Source organism: Mesoplodon mirus (assembly GCF_964341445.2).
Source record: "Mesoplodon mirus genome assembly, chromosome: 3".
Taxonomy (NCBI): Eukaryota; Metazoa; Chordata; class Mammalia; order Artiodactyla; family Ziphiidae; genus Mesoplodon; species Mesoplodon mirus.
In genome coordinates, this window is record NC_138978.1 from 42,922,302 (window position 1) to 42,937,377 (window position 15,076).

Genomic DNA, 15,076 nt, shown 5'->3' on the forward strand with positions numbered 1-15,076 from the left:
CACCTGCATGAAGGTGTGAGGACCTGCTTAGCTAGGAATGGTAGAGGCTACACTAGGAAGGCAGAGGATCCCAGTGAGAGTGACGGACCTGGCTGGAAGGATCCCAGGAGAGGAAAGAAGGCTAGAGGACAAAGAAATCGGAGGATGAAAGCCTCCAATTTGAAGGTAGAATTCCCTGCATTAGACAGAGTCCTTAACCTCACATTTGAAGAGTGGATGATTGGATGGCTGGAGGATGGCTGGCTGAAATGGATGGTGGTCCATTCAAAGGTTTATTGAATGCTTCCTTAGACTCCATGTGATGAATCAGACCCAGCCTCTGTCCCCAAGGAGCTCACAATACACAGACGACGACACCACAGTTGTAATTCAACTTGGAGACGGGCCTTGAAAAATGGAGGGGGTTGTGGTTACATGCTGAAGACAAGACTGAGCAGAATTCTCAATGAAGTTCAGGGGTCACTCCCCTCGGATCTGAGATGTCCTGAACCACTTTGAGATGAAATTCAAAATGAGCAAATATCTTGGTTGAAGTTTATGCCTTCTTAAAGTGGATTTCAGTGTGGTTAAGATATAGTGGCCATAAAAGTTCATGAAAAGCTTATGGAAAAAAATTAAAGATTGAGAAAGCTGTATCTCTTCATGCAGTTTGTGTGTGAATGGACAGCTTGATGGGAGGACCACTCTCTCTACAGTCTTGTATTTAATACAATCCAGAAGATGATTACACACACACTTTTCAGATAAGAACACTTGGGTTCAGGGAGGTGAAGTAACTCATTCAAGGCCTCACAACCAAAGTGGCAAAGCTGGGATGTGGTGCCATAGCTCTGACTTGAATGCAGGCTGATCTTTCGTCTGTCACTGGATCTTCAGCTTTCCCTCAGCAGAAGGACCCATGGTACAACTACTGCAAATCCAGAGCCTACAGAAACAAGATCGAAAGTCTTAGTTCTGCACAAAGTCCTGGAAGCAGGAGAACAGGGTCAGCTTGATGGAGAACTGGTTATTGTTCAGTGTGACTGGGGAGCCTTTGCTCAAGGCAGAAGAGGGAGGTGGGTGAGGGAGGGAGAGCAGGCCCCTTTCCAGGTGGCTTTGAACCCCAGACCTGGAGCTGCCCCTGTGTAGAGTTGATGCCCAGTAGCTGTTGGTTGGAGATTTTTACAAACCAACACAATGCAAAAGAAGCTTGGTGTGGTAGGGGGAAAAGAAGGTTTGAGTTACTTGAATTCAGTTTCTGCTGCTCCTCTGAACAGAATTTATGGCAAGGACTTCAGCTATTAGTAACATGTATTAGCTACTTACTTTGTGCCAGGAACAGTTCTAAGAAAATTACATGTATTAACTTCTGACTTTGTGCCAGGAACAGTTCTAAGAAAATTACATAAATTAACTCATTTATCCTCACAATGCTCCTGTGAGGTGGATACAGCTATGAACCCATTTTACATATGAGCAAGTAGAGGCAGTGGTTGTGCACCTTGAGCAAATGACCCATTCTCTAGGTCCCAGATTTTACACTTATAGCATAGAGAATTGAGCTAAATGAGATAACTCATGTGAACATGGCCCCCACACACAATTGGTATGCAAGAAACATTTGTGGAATTGTAGTCTGACGTTAGTAATGAAATGACAAGGCCAGTGTTTTCTGACTCCAAACTCTTTGGTTCCTTTGCCACTCCATCCTCCATCCCAAGGGTCCAGCACGTAGTAGGTGAGCATTCAATGTCTCAGAAGTGGTTGATGAAATTTTTGTGAATTCCAGGGCCTGTCTTGGACCAGCTGCTTCCTTGTACTCCACTCATAGAAGGGATGGAGTGTGTCTTCTTAAGGTGGGAAGTCCCACCCACAGACACTGTTTCCCTGACTCACGGGCCTGGTCTCAAAGGGGAGCATGTGTGGGCAGCCTCAGGGGAGAGGTGGCGGGGATCCCCTGGCGAGATTATGTTTCCCTTTCTGCTGTGTCAGCCCTTGGGCAGGGTGGATCCCCACTCTCTGGGTGGTATGTGCAAGACTGCATAGGCTTGTCTGAGAGCCAAGGGTGGATGGGGAGCACGTGTGCCTCCCACTGCTGGTGTATGTGTTTGTCTTAGTGTGAAACAATCCATCTTCGTGCCCGTTGCCTTCAAGAAGTGGATTATCTGGTCCTTCGGAAAAAAAATCACTCAATTAAGGAAATGAGAGCTCAGCAATGTCAGGCTGGAAGTTTTGACTATGGGTGTCAGACGGTGGGTGTCCTGCCTGTGCTCTTTGCAGGGAGACCTCACTGCCTGCCTAGGATTGCTGCGGAACTGGTGACAGGGCCCTGAGGACGACAGCATCTGCTCTTGCACGGGCCCTGGAGGGAGGAAAGTGGGAGATGAAGCTAAGGCGAAAGGTAAGACTGTAGGACAGAGAGAGGCTAGAGAGAAAGGTGCAGTGGGCCGGGGAGCAAGCCCCCAGGGTTCCCAGCTTCTGTCTGTCTCGTGGCTCCGGCGCAGTGGGAGGTGTGTGACCTCTGATGTCACGTACACCTGGAGCTTGTTGCAAGACCTGGGAATTTGCCCAGAGTCCAGTCTGTGCAGAGCTGACCAGGGAGGGTCCTCATTGCACTTGGAGCAGGGAGGTGGGTAGAGTTATTTTTTGAGTCTGCCTGCAGGCTGAGATCACAGGACCTGGAGTCAGCCCTCCCCCGAGCCTGCAGAAGGATGCATTCTAGGCCACCTTGGCTTTCTCAGGAAAGCCCAGCTCACAATGACCTGTCAGACCTGCCAGACCCTCTCCCCAGCCTTCCTTGGAACCTTCCAGCTGGAGCCTGTTTGCACAGCTGGGATGGGGTTAAACAGCTGCCCTCTGGGTCCTGAGGCCCTGGCCAAATATCCTCAGGCCACTGGGAAGTAGCCCAGAAGGATGAAAAGGGGCCTGCAGACCCGTGAATGGGACTCGGAGTCCTGGGCTGCTCAATTCCACCTGCGTGATCTCTGTCGGGTCCCGGGGCCTCTATGAGACTTCATTTCCTTATCTGTAAAACGGAGAGAATAAAACACACAGCAGTCTTTTGGGAGAACTAAGCCTGATCATACACATGAGTAACCAGCCTCATGTCTGACACATAGTGGGGGGCTAAAAATGTTAGTTCCCTTCCATTTCTTCTCTATCCCTTTTCTCCTGTTTTCTCCCTCTGCAGAGTCATTCATTATTATTCTGATATGCATTCACTGAATACCATTGGCAGCAGGCACTGTAGATGCCATGGTGAGGGAGGCAGGCCTTAGCTCTTGAACGACTTACAGCCTTGAGGCAGAGACAGACAAGGGCAATGCCACACCGCAAGTAGGAACAGACCGCCTTCTCAGAAGAGGTGCTGCTGGGCTGATCCTAAAGTCTCCTCAGACTTTGCTGCGTGGTCAGATGCCTTCCTGCGGCCCTTCATCCTTTAAGCACTGCCTCCTCCATGAAGCCATCCAGGCTTTCACCTGGCCTCCCACAAGGTGTTGTACTAAATACTTTACCATCCAATGCTTGGAACAATGCCGTGAAATGGGTAATATTATTGCCTCCGTTTACAGATAAATCGCTGGGACTTAGAGAAGTCAGGTACAATGGCAAGATGTCATCTGAATTCAGCCCTGAGTCCAGGGTCCAAGCTCTTTCCACAAAGCTAACTTGCCTCTTCCTCAGGCCTTCCTTCTACCCTGGGCTCCGTCAGGGCCTCTCAGAGGACTTATCACTCGCTTTTAATGATTTGTTGACTGAGCTGTTGTCCCCACAGTCTAGAAACCCTTCAGGAGCTGGACCATATCTGATCCCGTCTGTGACGAGGGGCCCAGCGTCCAGCTGGCACAGAGCAGGCATCAGTGCACATTGGTTGAGATGGAACCAGGTCAGAAGCACATCACGACCATCTCCCCACTTCCATCGGACAGAGTCCGTGATTGGAACAGTCACTCTCCTCTCTGGATTCCACCCTGGCAGCATGACGTCACACCGTTGGCCCGGGTCCATTTCCCCCTCCCTTCTTCCTGGTCCCAGGTTCTCTGGGGCTGGCAGGATGGAACAGGATAGGATATGTGGTGGCCATACATGTCCAGCCAAGCAGGCCGACCCAGGAGGCAAGGACAAGAGTTCCTGACTCACACTAAGTTGAGGGTGAAGGCCAGGGGTGGAGACATGCCTGATAAGAAGTCACACCTCATCAAGCCAGTAAACCTCATCAAGGCCTTGCTAAGGAGCTTAAGGAATTGAGGGTAGGACAAAGGGCTGCGAGAATCAGCCCCCAAAGCAGGAAGGAGATCTGGCCAACTCCTCAGACGTGGGTCCCTCTGTTGTTGGCGTCCGAGTGGCTGCTTCTCTTCCCCATCAGAGCCCAGCTATGCTCAGCCCATTTGCTTGGGTCCCAGCAGGCCCCGAGGCCACGGGAGCCTGGGAAGGAGCTCAGCCGGGGGAGTGACTGACAGGGTGTCAGGCGCCCCGACTTTTGGATGGGAACTCAGGCAGATCAGACAGCAGCTGAGATCCCAGGGGGAACCGGCCCTGGTGATGGATGCTCTGAGTCTCTCCCGTCTGCTTCTGCTCTGTCTCCCTTGCCCACCCCCCAACTCCCATCCCGCCTTCTTGTGCTCTCCTTGGTCACTGGCCAGTGGTGCTGGGGGTGGCAGAGCCAGCAGATCCATCAAGCAGGGGATGCAGGGAGGCTGGAGCCATCAGTTCATGAATCAGCTCAGCTCTGGTGCGCCTGTCAGTGGGAGACAAATCAGTGGCATCTGGAGTATGTGCCCCAGGGGCCCAGTATACGCAGGGGAGAAGGAGGCCTCTGGGACCAGACGGACCTGGCCTCAAACCCTGATGCCACCACTCACCAGCTCTGTGACCTCGGGAAGCCACTTGACTTCTCCAAGCCTCAGGGTCCTCCTCCGTAAAATAGGGATAGTAGAACCTGCCTTGCCTAACTCACAGGTTGTTGAGAGGATCAAATGAGAGAGAGGGTTTCCAAATTGCTACGGACATTCCCATTATTGCTAAGCACACTGTGGGCTAGTGGCCGAATCCAGCTCGCACCCACTTCTCCGCCTCCCTGACTTTTTTTCTTACTCTGTACTAGCATCGGTTTCAGCTTGGTTTGGAGGCAGAAGAATAGACTTGATGGCCTCGAGAGTTGAGCCCCTCTGGGTCTGCCTGATTCAGTTCCAGGGGTTGAGCGCACATGAGAATTGGGCCATTGTTGTGTTTGTTTAACTGATTAAATGACGGATCAGGGAACGTGGCTCATGAAATTGTACCTTCCAGTGAATTCCTAAGCTGATGGCTAGAGACTCGCGAAGGCTGTGTGATGGGGAGGAGGCCTGTAGGAGCTCCAGCCCCTGAGAGACTTGCAAACTCTTTGGGGAGGTGGGACACCCACGTAAGAGCTATTAGCTAAAAATACTGGGCAGAGCATCCAAGATACCACGTCTGGTCTGTTAATAGTAGCATCCCCAGTGCCTAACGTACATAATCAGCATTCAGTAAATCCCTGTCAAATGAAGGAATAAAGAAAGACCGGCACAATCTTTGTATGTTACCCAAAGCCACGTGGCACTTCCATGCTCCTGGGAGATCTGGTGAAAACTTGCTCTGAACCTCAGACTGCTCAGCTGTTCCACAGTTGTTTGTTGCGCTTTTCTGTCCCTGCTCATGAGAGGGCAACCTCTTCTGTGTCATGTCAAACCACTAGACTCACATGCTGTTTTGCACTTCCCCTTTTTCTACAAAAATGTAGTCGCCCTGGGAATTGTGCCATCACTTTACTGAAGATTTGAGGGTGTCACAGAGGAGGGACCACTGGTTTTGCCAACTTTTACAAGTTGCCCCATTGAACTCCCTGACCTTGGCCCCCTCCCCAGCCTTCAGAGAAATGTAGTTCAGGGGGTATCTCCATCCCCTTCCTCCCCCAACCCACAGCTTTTCCTGCAGGTAGGAGGGCTGCCAGTCTGCTTTCCCCAGTGCCAGAAATTCCAAAGAATACAATATTCTCTTTTTTTTCCCTTCCACATGAATCTCCCAGGCCCTGTGAGTCCCCAGAGGACCATGAGGCAGGTTTGGACTCAGGGCAGAGAAGCCCTTTCTAAAGCTGAGAGCTATCTAGACTGCCGAGCTCCCTGCCATGGGAGGTGAACCAGCACAGTGAAGCTGCAGAAGCTCCTCTGGGGTGCAGATGTAAATCCTCAGGTACTTATTCAACTTGGGGGTTGGATACTACAGCAGGACACTTGTTGATTCATCTAATCGGAGGGGCAACTCTAGCACTAAGAAGCATCAGCACTGCTCCAGCTTTTATTACATTCATCACATGTAAGGATATGAAGCTGGGAAGCAGGCGACCCAGGTTTATGGCCCCAGCTCTTTTTTTTTTTTTTTTTTTTTTTTTTTTTTTTTTTTTTGCGGTACGCGGGCCTCTCACTGTCGTGGCCTCTCCCGTTGCGGAGCACAGGCTCCAGACGTGCAGGCTCAGCGGCCATGGCTCACGGGCCCAGCTGCTCCGCGGCATGTGGGATCTTCCCGGACCGGGGCACGAACCTGTGTCCCCTGCGTCGGCAGGCGGACGCCCAGCCACTGCGCCACCAGGGAAGCCCCACTCCTAGCAGTTCTGTTTCTGGGACTGGACCGTGCTGTGACCAATGCCCTGCCTCTCCAGGATCATCCTGGGCAACGCCTCCTCATGCTCACTGCGGCCAGCCTGCCTGGCCTTCAGTTTGTTTTTTGTTTTCCTGAACATGTGATGCGCCTCCCACTTCTGAGCCTTTATGTGTGCTCTCTTCTCCCTTTGTGTGTATGGCTCTGCTTCACACTCTCTGCCTGGACAACTCCTGTGCTTCCTGCAGATCTCAGGCCTGTTATGTTTTCTCATGGCACTAAGTACTTCTTTGTTTAATAGCCCTTAATGGTTTGTGGGTTTTTTTGTGTGTGCATGTATACATGGTGTGACCATTTCTATTATGTCTGTCTCCCCAGCAGACCATGACCTTCATGTAGGCAGGGCCATATCTGATAGCTTCACCTCCTGTAGCCCGGCCTAGCCCTAGTGGAGTGGGCGCTCCATAGTAGTTCTTTCGTGATGATTTATCTAACAATTGGATGAAACAAAGAATGAGCAGACAAAGGGAAAAAAGAAAGAAAGGGAGAAGGAAAAAAAAGGATGAAAGAGAGAGAGAGGGAGGAAAGAAGGAAGGGAGAGAGAGAGAGAAAGAGGAAGGAAGGGAGGGAGGGAGGGAGGGAAAGAGAAGGGAATAAAAAGAGGTCTTATTTGTTGTGCAATTTTCAGCTAAGTTACCACTTCCCCAGGAGATTGGGTTAGAGGCCCCTCTGGGTTCCCTGCTATCACATCCCTTCCCACACTGGATCCTGAGTATCTCCTGCTTTCTCCTCTCCCCCACCAGACTGTAAGGTCTCTGAGGTGGGGGCTGGGTGGGAGGAGCACAGTGAACCTGTGACAAAGGTGTTGGATTCACGGGAAGCCCGAGGTTCTCAGCCTGGCGTTCTTTCCAGGTCTTTTACCATAAACTCCCTGCTCACCCCCAGGCTCAGCTTTTCCTCTCCCCAGAGTCTTCACTGTTACCTGAACAGTCATGCTCCCCTGGCCTCCAAGCCTTTGCATACGCAGTTCCTTGCTTGGGCTGGCCTCCCCTTCTCTATCCGACAACATCCAGATGCTCTTCCCGCCAGCCTTCCAGAGCAGGCTCCACCCGGCCAGCCAGAGGACAGGCTGCCAGGGGCAGTGAAGGCTCACGCAGGCTGCGGGGCTGACTGATTTTTTCCAAGGGTTTTCTTCCTCCCAGATGCTTCCCCAGTGATTGAAAATTTTGCTTAAATAACGAAGGTCACTGAACCAAAAAACCCACCAAAACTGAAGGGAGGGCTCAAGTCAATCCTGGATATTGTTTCCTGGGTTCTGGGGACCATAACTCCCTTCACTGCCAACAGTCTCAGCTCTGCCCTTGCTGGGGGGTCCTACAACACACCCTGCCCTCCACCTCCTCCCAACTCAGTGCCTTTCCCCCTGCACAGGCTCTGGAGTTAACTTGGGATCAGTAGTATGGCTGCCTGTGGTCCAGAGTTCCAGTCCTTATGCTTCATTCATTCATTCATTTATTCACTCACAAGTATTCCTTTTGGGCTGGGCACTAGGGGTACAAGGTTAAGAGTCTCTGACTAGGTGAGAGGCATGTAAACAGTCACAGCCTCGTATGACAGATGGGATCACAGGGGGCCAAAGAAGAGAGGACATGGGGGACGCGGGAGGCTTTTCCGAGGAAGTGACATCTAAGTGGATACCTGAAGGATTATAGGATTTGGCTAGGCAGAGGGGCAGGTGTTCCAGGCAGAGAGAACAGCAAGTCAGGCCCTCAAGCAGAAGTGAGGACTGAGAGGCTGACTGGGACCACATCACAGAGGGACTTAGAGGGTCACAGTGACAAACTTGAACTTTTCCCAGGGGGCAATGGAGAGCCACTTATAGGTCTTTGTCTATCCAACTGTGAAATGGAACTAACCACCTTGCATGTGATTCTGCTGAGGAGGGAGGCCTTCTAGTGCCTCCTCTGCTCTTATCTACCTCACTGTGGGGCCTGGGCCTGTCCTTCCCTCCCCGTACCCCAACCTGCTCCACGCCCAGGCCTCTTCAACTAGAAAATGAGGCACTGGGACTAAAAGCTCTGCCAGCTCTGAGATGCTCCTATTCTAGGATAATCTCTTTAATTAGTTAACTAATCAATTAAATAAGATTTTTCTGAGCACAAATTTGATGCAGGCATTTTAGAAGAAGATGGGGATCCCCAGCGCTCTCCTGCAGGAGCTCACGGTGTGCTGGGGAGGAAGATACCCGGAGCTGTACCCATAGCACGAAGCAGAATAAGTTCAGAGCTGTGGCAGCCAAGTGGAGTGAGCAATTCATTCTCCCTCGGGGATCTGGGGGCAGCTTCAGAGAGGAGGTGGCAGATGATCTGGGCCTTGAAGGCTGCACTGGGGTGTGAAGATAGGGCCTGCTTTGTTCTGGGAGAATGAGTCACCTGGGGGGCTGAAAGCAGGAAATGAGGCCTGCAGACAGGTAGCCACCAGGCCCTTGGAGGCCCTGAATGCTGGGCTCAGCGTGTGCTCCACCTTCTGCAGGGCGAGGGGAGCCCAGAGGAGCGGGGTGAGCTCATCCGCTCTGTCTAGAGCTGACTTTGCTTCAGTGACTGGAGTCAAGATCATGTTGTGCAAACGGGAAAGGAAGGGTCATTTTAGAGCCCCAGCTATTGGCCAGGCTGTGAGCCCGGTGCCCGAAATACGGGATCTTCCCTGCTTTAACCCTGATGAGAACTCTCTAAGACAGAAATGCTAATTTAGCTTTCACGGGAGGAAACTGAGGCTCAGAGCAGAAGCACTCTGTGTGAGGTCACACAGTGAGAAGGTGGGGGAGCCAATGTCCCTGAGCGCCTGACCCCAGAGCTCTGCCCTACCCCCCGCCAGCCACCCCTGACTGCTCGGTACCAGCCCTGGGATCCGACTGTGACTTCTACCAGTGCCAGTGCCTGTGTCCAAGGCTCTGTCCGAGATGTTTCCGGCTGACCTCTGGGGATGGTGGGGTGTGGAAGGGAGTGAGTGTTGGAGGGCATGGGGAGGAAGTGCCCCGCATCTGTCCTGTCACTGCACACCCTCCAAGAATGGGCACCAGGCTCCCCACTGCCCTGGGTGGGAATAAACTCTTGAACTCTCCACAGAGATAACAAGTGCTATCTCCTCCCGGGCCTGAGTGTCGGCAGATGGGGCCTCTCGGGCCAACCTCCGGCTGCTTCCACCCGCAGCTGTGAGGAAAAGCTGTCTGAAGATGGTGGGGGGCCCTTCAGGTTCTGCTCTCCCCTGGAGATGCTCCATTGCTTGCTTTCTTAGGGTCCATTCAGCACAGCCCCTGTCCCGGACAGCCTAGAGTGAGTGTGCAAGACTCAAGGGAGCTGTGGGGTCACATCCCAGCTCGGCCACTTCCCTGAAATGGGGTTGTGAGCAGACTGCTTCTTTGTGCCACAGCTTCTTCATCTGTAAAATGGGGATAACCCCTCCCAGGGGCCAAGTGAAACTGTTGCCTGAACACAGTGCGCTCTTTGCAAACAGAGGATCACTACAAAGCAGAGACAAAAAGTGAGCCGCACAGCTTGGGTCCAAATGCCCAGCTCCACCCTCTCCAGCTGTGTGAAATTTGGGAACTCTGGGAAAGTTTTCTTCAACTCAGTGCCTTGGTTTCCTCTTCCAGAAAATGAGGGTTGTGAGTATGACGCTGGTTAACGCAGACGAAGCACCCAGGACCATGCCTGGCACAGTGGCAGGTGATATGTAAGTATCATTTATTTTTGGCGTTTCTCTCTGCTTCACCCTCTGATCACTGGTCCTCCTGGGCCCTCCCTGCTCTGGAAAGCGCCAGTGTCTCTCACTCTCCTTTTCTCCCCCTGGGCAAACCTCTCTCACACCCACACTCTCTCTCCCATTTCAGGGGGAGGGAGGCTCGGCAATCCCTTTCCAGCACGTTGTGGAAGGACTGAGGCTGATGGGGACACAGGCTTTGTGGCCCAGCTTGGAGTGAGTAGCCTACATCACTCCGTCTCCTACAGTGCCTGCCTAGTGCTGGAGAGCAGACCATCCTTCTGATCCTACAGACAAAATGCCACTGTAGTGATTCATGGACTCAGGATCCCAGAAAGCCAGGACTGAAAGGGGCCCCAAGGGGTAGCCCACCTGTTCCACATCCCTGCCCCTTGCCCCCGATCTCCTAATAGAAGGCACCAGACCTCCAATATAATCTCAGGGTAGCAAGCCTGATCCAGTGTCCCCTGCTGCTGGGACTAATGCCCAAGGAACGCTAGGTCTGGGTCTCTCAGGCCTGGGGGTGAGCCTGTGTCCCTTCGCAGTCACAGCTGGGCAGACCGGCTCTGAGCCTTTGCTATTTGAGGGCTGTTTTGATAACCTCTTACCATTCCTCCCCTCTTGCAAAGCCCCACCTGATCACCCCACACCCTGGGCCTCCTCTTATCTCCTCACTCTAAGCTCCCCATCCATTACTGTGCACGAGTTTTATCTGAGTCTCCATGGAATGAGATTGATTTCTATGAATAATTGGAATAGCTGGCTGGTGACCCAGCGTTGCTGCCACCAGGGTGATTGGGGCTTCAAAGCTCACATCCAGCTCTTCCCCTCTCTCCATTCCCATGGCTGTTATCTGGTCCAGGCCACCCTGACCTTTGGCTTGGATCACAGTTACAGCTTTCTGACTACTCTCCCTGCCTGGTTTACTGCTCCTTCCCTCCCACCCCCTTCTTCCACTCCCACCCATCTCCTCTAGAGCAGCCAGATCCATCTGGTAAAGCTCAAACCCTTCCCTAGGCTTGCCAATTAGGGCCTTTCTGATCCAATCCCAATTTAACTTTTTGGCCTTATGGTAAAGATTCACCCTCGTGTTCCCTAGGCGTAATCAAAGAAGGTCTTCTCCCGAGTTGCTCCCTCTGGGGGTGTTCATTCATTCATTCATCAATCACTGTTGGACACCTACCTTATCCAGGACTTCATGGGCACTAAGAATGCAGATAGGAATAAGGCATAGACCTGTCCTTAGGGAGCATGTGGGCTAGTGGGAGAGGCAGATGTATAAACAGGCGATCTGTAATGGAGTGAAATAGGTGAGGTGTCTAGGGAAGCACAGGGTTGGAAGGGGTGGAGGAGTGGAACTGCGAGAACCTAGAGAGTCCTAACCCAGCCTGGAGTTAGTAGGGAAGGCTTCCTGGAGGAGGGGGCATCGACTGCGGTCTTGGAGGACGAGAAAACTGACCAGATGGACAAAGGACATTTTCTTGTTAAACAAAGCTTACTTCTTGATCCAGACCAATTCAAATACTGCACCCTCTAAGAATTCTTCTTTAATTGGCAACACCCACACTGCCCTCCACCCAGGGCTGGCCTCATGAGTGTGCAGCTCGTGGAGTCCCTTAGAAGAGCCCACACTTAGAAGAGCCGCATGCTTGGTTTAATCTTCTGCTGTTGCTGTCTGAAATTACTCAGAATGTCAACAATCCGCATTTTCACTAGGCCCCTCCGACTTAAAGAGCTGGTTCTGCCTCCCTCAGCTCTTGTCACTTTCAACCTTGTATTATACTTGTACCCTCCTCCCCAACGAGATGCCTTATCTTTTCCCTGAAGAGCATCTACAGTTCCGGGCGGGCCTGACTCATCCCTGTCCTCAGGGTCCAGCACAGAGGTGGGCACCAAAGAGCCTCTGTGAAGATTTTGGTGAATGCAATAAGACCCCACTGGAACCCAGCCATTTCATCAGAGCCAGGACAGCAACCCACGGGAGGGGTCAGGGTCCAGCTTGCACATGCTCCAGGAATTCAGAGACCGGAGAGATGGCTGTGGCTGGGACCCACCACTGCTCTCCTGTCAAATGTCCCTTCTCAGCTCTCCCCGAGGTCTAGTCTCAATTCTCACCGCACTGATCCCCTCCCCCTTCTGGGCCTCTCCCTGGGCCTCTGGGCAATAGCAGAGAGAAACTGGGAGGTAGGATGACAGCATCTTAATTTCCCTGCTAATTACAAGTGCTGGGAAGAGAGGTGCTAAATGCCACATAATTACCCAGGAGGAGACACGTGCCAGACTCCTGGCTGCTCTCAGCCCCAGGAACTTCACTTTAATGGTTTTCTTTTCTTCTTTCTTAAAAAAAAAAAAAAAGATTAAAAGAGTTAAGGCCTGGCTTTCTTTCTCCTTGGGCTTAGGAGTTAAAGAAAGCAGTCCCTTTCTTAAAGCCCTGTTTTTATCAGGGACCTAGATCCAGACCCTCCGCATTGGGTCTGGGGAGAAGGTCTGAGGATCCAACTATGTTTGTACTTGAGTTAGCCTGTGGGTGTGGGAGGTGGTGGGTGGAAGGAGGAGCCCCAGCCTCCTGGAGACACACACATACACACACACACACACACACACATACACACACACCGCCGCCATAGCCACCATGGCTCCACCTTTCATTCACTTAAATATTTATTTTTTTGTTTTACATCTTTATTGGAGTATAATTGCTTTACAGTGGTGTGTTAGTTTCTGCTTTATAACAAAGTGAATCAGTTATACATATACATATGTTCCCATATCTCTTCCCTCTTGCGTCTCCCTCCACCTTTGAGAACGGGAAACTCGAGATGCAGTCTTGTTCAGGGTTGCAGGCATGAGGAAACAGGGAGGGGTCCCCTGTGGGCCCCCCTGCATGGGCTCCGCCACTCATCCCGAGGGCAGGGGTGGGTGCAGTGTCACCCAGTTGCTTGGCCTCACTCCTGTGCCCTGATGCCTGCCAGCTTCAGGCATAGCTTGAAAGCCTCCCAACAGGAAGCTATTAAGTTGATGAGCATTCTTGTGGTCCTGGATTGATACAGCGACGCTCTGTTTCGTAAAGCTGTTGTAATTTCCATAATAACATTTTCCTCTTCTTAAGTAAACTTGGACCCCAGCCCGAAGAATGCGGCTGGCTTTGCCTGGGGAATTCAGGACCTGAGATCGTGGAGGGAGCACTCCCTGGAAAGGTGGGAAGGGGAAGGGAAAGCCACAGCTCCCTGAGCCCAAGGACTGGGACTCATAGGAGCCAGTGGAGTCTGGCTGAGCAGGAATCTCTGGAGGACTCATAACTCAGCCCTGGGCTGGGCCATGGCCCCTCCATCCTCCTGGGTGTATCCCTTTTATAACACAGGGAGGCAGCCTAGAGCAGTGGTCAGGAATATGGACTCTAGGTTTCGATTATAGAAACACTATATACTACTTGTGTGGTCCTGGGTAAGGCACTTAACCTCTCTGTACCTCAGTTTCCTCATCTGAAAAATAGGAATCATAAATGTACATAACTTAAAGGTACATTGTGAGGATTAAATAAGATAATATATGTAAAGTGCCCAAAAGAGTACCTAGTGCAAAGCATGTGCTCCACACATTTTTCAAAGAAGTCCACACAAATCACTGTGTCTCATAGGTAGTTTTATAATTCTAAGTTTCTCAGATTCTGGAGTTAGGGAATAATAAAATCTTGACATTTTTGAGCCAATGAGTTAAAAAACTCCTAAGATCATGTAGTAATGGAATCAAATAATAGTTAACAATGTGGAATCTTAGATTTAAAGAATCCTGGACTATGAAACAAAATGCTATTCACATCCTAAGGTCTTCAAGATAAGCCCGACACTTAACGATTCAGTGTCTGCTCCCACATCCCCATGACCATGAGTTTACTACCTTCAAAATTTGCCTCCCGGGAAGTTAGTACTGAATACAGATCTCTCTCCTTTGGCAGCCCCACTTGGTCCTAGTTCTCTCTGAGCCACCACAGTGCATCTGCTTCCTCCTCCCAGGAGAGCCCTGAGAGACTGGGAGAGATGGAGACATCAGGTTTACCCAATGCCTGCTCTTCTCCTAGCTGCCTTCTCTTAGAACAAGGCTCTCCATTGTGTCACTGATAGGCTGCCTTGGTCTGACCAAGCCCTGCCACCTAAGGTTCCACAGTGAATAATACCATGTGAACTTGACCATGGTAGGGCTCAGAGGGACATCTGTCACCCTCCATTATCTTTTTCTGTATATATTTTTTCTTCCAGTTTTATTGAGATATAATTTTTCCAGGTTTTAAATATTTAATATTATTTTCAGGTAATGTATTCATATATTTCCCCTGACATTAAGAAAAATTTCAAGCTTAAAAATCAAAAGAATTATACAGTGAACGCTCTTACATCACCGACTAGATGCACAAAAGTTAATATTTTGCTAGATTTGCTCTATCGGGCATCTGTCCATCCATCCCTCCCCCTCTATCCATCCATTAAGACAACTTATTATTGTGTGTGTGTCTAAAGTTTATTAATGGTACACATTCTTCCAAGCTATTTTAAAAATCTACTAACATCATTCTATTTTTTTATGTCCCTTTTAAGAAAATGGAAGTATAGTTGATTTACAACATCATATTAGTTTCAGGTGTACAACAGAGTGATTCAATATTTTTATAGATTGTACTCCATGAGGTATAATTGACATACGGCACTGTATAAGCTGCAGGTGTACA

General features: G+C 50.7%; 1 long non-coding RNA gene across 1 annotated transcript in view; it reads right to left on the bottom strand.

The window, feature by feature from the left end:
• Nucleotides 1–225: 225 nt before the first annotated feature.
• Nucleotides 226–15,076, bottom strand: part of LOC309800653 — a 36,301-nt gene continuing 21,450 nt past the window's right edge. Inside the window, exons 2-3 of the long non-coding RNA XR_014293491.1 lie at nucleotides 12,613–12,690; nucleotides 226–925 (exon numbers count right to left, since the gene is read on the bottom strand). This is a non-coding gene — a long non-coding RNA (uncharacterized lncRNA). The remainder of the gene's footprint in view (nucleotides 926–12,612; nucleotides 12,691–15,076) is intronic.